The sequence below is a fragment of the Orycteropus afer genome, unplaced genomic scaffold (genome assembly GCF_000298275.1).
Source record: "Orycteropus afer afer isolate SDZICR_OR568_19922 unplaced genomic scaffold, OryAfe1.0 scaffold00047, whole genome shotgun sequence".
Classification (NCBI taxonomy): Eukaryota; Metazoa; Chordata; class Mammalia; order Tubulidentata; family Orycteropodidae; genus Orycteropus; species Orycteropus afer.
In genome coordinates this window covers 8,507,769-8,512,903 of record NW_006921634.1, presented here as the reverse complement: position 1 = coordinate 8,512,903, position 5,135 = coordinate 8,507,769, and the positions used below count along the sequence as shown (strand labels likewise).

The following is a 5,135-nucleotide window of genomic DNA, read 5'->3' as shown; positions in this document are numbered from 1 at the left end:
TAAGAGAATAAACTCCTGTTTATTAAGGCCATCCCATTTGTAGTATATTCTTATCAGAGTGGCACTAGGTAACCAGAACACAGGTAAAAAACCCATCATTACTGTAAAAACATTTCAAAGATTTTATAAAATGAGAAAACAAACTTAGCTAATTACATAAAATTCCTAACTGTTCTAAGTACATTATTAACTGCCTTAATCTTTTTGTCCTATTAAAAGGATAACATATAGAATCTAACAACAAAAATAAAAAGTTACATACAGAAAGGACCACTTTTTTAATCTGCATTTTTTCAATATTTGGAAAAAAACTAAGTGCTGTCAGTGCCTTCCCAAAACGTGTGTTTCTAATTATAAATGCAGTCTGTATTCACCACAGAAAATGGAGATGCCACAGGAAAACACAATGAAGAGAAGAACAATGGATAAGCCTATTACAATAGAAAATGATGCTTTTTTACTTCAATATGTGTAAAATAAATTGATTTCAAAATTTATCTAAGTTTTGTTTTTTCAATGTAGCATTATTAAACTGTGTGTATTTGCTCATGCAACCAGGTGAGTCTTAAAAGATTATCTTCTTATGATCTATATTTAAAAATTAAATTACTGGATCAAAGAATAGTCACATATTGAAACAGTAGTCAATTACTTTGAGTTGTACCATTAATTTCAACAGAAATACACTTCTTTTTCCAAGCAACACAGAATTTATTAATTACAAAATATCTGATAAGCAAAACATGCTACTTTGGTTATTTTCATTTTTTATTGAAAGTTTAAATATTTTGTATATATTATAGGCCATTTTTCTCTTTTGTGAATTTCCTTTCTACATTTTTCTATAAGCAAGTTTTATCCTCCTTTCATTTTATTCACCCACCTTTATATCTAGTTTTGGTGTTAACTTTTGATGTATAGATATTTTGATTTTTTGTACAGTTATATTTAAAAATCTTTCCCACAAAGTTTTCTATTTTTATATATAGAAAGTTCTTCCCCCCCGATCATATACACCTCAATTATATTTTCCTTTATTATACTTAATGGTCTCACATTTTTTTTTACATTTAATTCTTTAAGTCAAATAAAACATATTTTGAATCACAGGAAGGAATTCAACTATAAACGTCAAATATATCACACAGAAACCTGTATATCCACATATAATTACTACTTATATACATAAACACACAAGACCAGGACTTTATTCTAGCTCCACTAATATGATGTCAATATTTTAATTAAAATTTTATAAAAATCAATACTGCCATTCTTCCACATTATATTTTTAAAACATTTCAGAACTCTTCTTACCAATTAATTATTCAGAATCATTTTGCTCAAGCACTTATTTACAAGAAACTTCATGTAAACTACAGCTTAAGGTAGAAAGAACATATATCCTTTAAAAATTAAGTCTTCTCTCTCAAGAAAAGGCACATTCTTCCATTTAGTAAAGTCATTCATTCATTTATTCATCAAATTTCTAAGTGCCTTTAGGATGTGACAAGCTCCAAATAAGAAAATTAGTTCATATTAGTTTACTTATTCTTGCTGATATGCAATGAGATACACACACACACACATATACCTGTAGAAACCTTCAAATCAACTGAAATGACAGAAATCACAGGAAAGATATAAATCGAGTATTTTAAGGAACAAGAATTCTTGTATACGCCTACAATTATCAGCTAACAATTATAATAAAAAATTTAACTTAACACACATCCTTCAATAGCAACTGAGTTTTTTAAAAACCTTTTTTGAACAATTGAGGTGAATTCCTTAAAATAAGCCTTTATAATACAAAACATTTCTTGTATTGCTTCATTAAATTGTACTTAATATATGACTTCACTACTACTTTAATTTTTACATCTATATTTATCATTAAAATTGATCTGAAACACTCCATGTTAGTTCTGTATGTAGCTACTCTGGTATCAGGGGCATTTTGGATTAAAAAAAAAAGACTAGGGGTGTGTGGGGGGGTGTCAGCTTTTCTGCATTCTAGCCCCACTGGGGCTAGAGACTTGGACATCTGAAAAATACATATTTTTTCCATTTCTTCTTCTTTTTTTTAGTCAAGAAGATATTCAAACTTATCGGAGGATTAAGCATAATGATTTCTATAATAATCTACCATATTCTTTTTTAGTCCTAATTCTGTGAATATTATACTTTTCCTTAAAATCGTTAGCACTTTTATTTCAAAACAAAACAAAATGTAGGCCAAACATTAATTTATTCTCTACTTTCCTTAGTCCTAGGTGAGTCTTTAAAAAACTTGAGTTAATGATTATTTATTTTCACAACTTTCTTGCTCAATAATAAAAGTATGAGACTGTATTAATTTCCTACCAAGTACTACAAAGTTGTAAGTTATGCTTCACTGATCCTTAAAAAAAAAAAAAAAGACAAATAAATGCTTAAGGAAAATCTGTTGTTGTTATGTGCTGTGAAGTCAGACCCGACTTACAGTGACCCCTCCTTGGGTTTCCAAGGTGGTATCACTATGGAAGCAGACTGCCCAACCTTCCTTCTGAGGAGTGGCTAGTGGTTTGAACCGCCAGCCTTCTGGTTAGCAGTCAAATGTGTTAGGCACTATGCTACCAGAGCTCCTAAGGAAAATTTAGGGTGGAAAAAAATAAATGAAAAAGAAAAAAACATTATACCTATAATTCTACCATCTAGATAGAATAACTATAAATATTTTTACGAAATTGTTCTGAGCTTTCTTTCTATACCTTTACATAATATTTTAATGTGATTATCCTTTACTTACTATTTTATATCAGATTTATTCAAGATTATGTCTCCACATGGATACAGTTCTATAATTCCATCCTCATAATGCTTTCTTATACACTGCGTCTATGAACATTCTCTTCCACTAATGTTTGGTTCTGTGCCAGTTCCACACTTCTGACTTTGTATTTTACTAAATGTTATTAGCTAAAAGAATAAGGCTACTCCTTGAACTCTTCTTAAAAGAAAAAAAAAAAAAAAAAGGCAGTTCTCATACACATTATTATTTCAGATGAACTTGAAATGCAATTAACATTATGGGTTCCCATTGAGTAACACTGTATAAGTCTTATTATTGAAGTCTTTATGTACATATCTCAGTTCATACAAGAAACAGGCCTTGGGTTGATTTATCAGAAGTGACTTTTCTATCCATACAGCCAGTTGGCCTATTCCTCATGCCAGAGAAAGTAAGTTATTCCAATTCCCTTTCTCTGACTAGTCCCCCTTCATTACTCCCAGCTTTCCAAAGGAAACATTATTCTAGAAACTTAGCCTTAATCTAAATATTTAAAATCCCAACTTCATCCCTCACCTATCCCAACACCTAAGACTTAAAATATAATACCAAGATTCCTAACACTATCCCTGAGGTATTTAGCCTTGTTTTTGTTGTTGCTATATGCAATTGAGCTGATTCTGATTCACAGCATCTCTCTAAGACAGAGTAGAACTGCCCCAGAGGGTTTCCAAAGCTACAAATCTTTATAGAAGCAGAATGCTACATGTTTCTCCCACAGAGCAGCTATTGGTTCAAACTGCAAATCTTTCAGTTAGTAGCCAAGTTCTTTAACCACTTCACCAACAGGGCTCTTACTTCAGACTAATCAGCCCCAAATTTGAAGTTTTAATCCTACCCGCTCAGGGCACCAGCTGTAGGCTCAGTTCATGACTCCCTTCACTTCTCCTTTGATCCTATAATTTACTGAAACAACTTGCAGATCTCACAGCAAACACCAAACCCACTTTACTAAGATAAAGCATACAAACAAAGAGACACACAAGGTGATAGGTCTGGGAGGGGTCACAGTATGAAACTCCCATGCTCCAAAATGGGACACACTACCTGTCCCTTGCATGGTTACCAACCAAGATGCTTATCTGAGCCTCTGTGTTCAAGGATCTTATCAGTTTCCTCATAAGACCATGATAGATTTCATCATGCTTCCTGAGGCTTAGTCAGCATTGGGTGCCAGGTAGTCCCTCTTGGTCTGGCCAGTCCCATTCATTAGCCTCAGCTGCTGGTATGGCTTGAAGGAACAGAGAACAAAGACCAAATGGCATTCTGCAAGGTGATTCCACATCTGGCAAGTTCCCAAAGAAAGCCCTGGTCTGAGATGTAAGTGGGCTTTTCTGGACAAAAATACTTCAAACATATTGCTGCAGTCCATTACTAAAGGATCCATGCTTTCTGTATAACCTTCATGAAGAAGTTTGGAAGACTGTGCCTAGATCCCTCCAGATTCTACTTAATGAGTCTTTTTCCATTGTGGACAGTGCTTTGTATAAACCACAGCAGTAAATACAACTGCTTCTGAGTCACAGGAGTTTTTCTAGTGTATCTCCAACTGTGTAGGTGGTTGTGGAACTCCCAAAACGGACTATGAAAAATTCACTATGTTTACAGATTTAACCAACTTTTAAGAAACTACTTTTCAAGTTTTGGTATAGTATACTCATCAATTGTTGGAAAAGACCATTAAAATACTCATTTTCCAACTACCTACTTGGTTGAGGCCATTATTTTTTTCACATACTTCAGTGACAACAACTTGACTACAAATAAAATGCAGAAGTATATACTTATAATAGGTGGGCCAAGATTTTTTTTCTTCTGACCTCAGGTAGGTTACCCAGCTGGTTGTCACAAATCTTAATAATTTATTTCAATATGTGCTAAAAGGGAGCTCTGGTGGTGTAGTGCCAAAGGCATTTGACTGCTAACCAGAAAGTTGGCGGTTCAAACCTACCAGCTACTCCCTGGAAGAAGACTGGGCAATCGACTTCTGTAAAGATACTGCCTTGGAAACCCAAGGAGGGGTTGCTATGAGTCGAATTGACATGACAGCAGTGAGTGTGCTATTTTTTTGTTGTTTGTTTATATGGTAAAAGCAGTGACGAAACATCTATTACCTTTTCATTTTCCACATTTATTATGATAACCTAAAGGCTGGAAAGCACTAGCCTGGTTGTTGTTGTTAAGTGCCGTCGAGTCGTTTCCGACTCATAGCGACCCCATGCACAGCAGAACGAAACACTGCCCGATCCCGTGCCAGCCCCACAATCCCTGCTATTCTTGAGCCCATCATCGCAGCCACCGT

General features: G+C 34.1%; 1 protein-coding gene across 1 annotated transcript in view; it reads right to left on the bottom strand.

Annotated features, from left to right (window-relative positions):
• CEP57 (centrosomal protein 57) overlaps positions 1-5,135 on the bottom strand; it is a 47,566-nt gene that overhangs the window by 33,368 nt on the left and 9,063 nt on the right. The window lies entirely within an intron of this gene.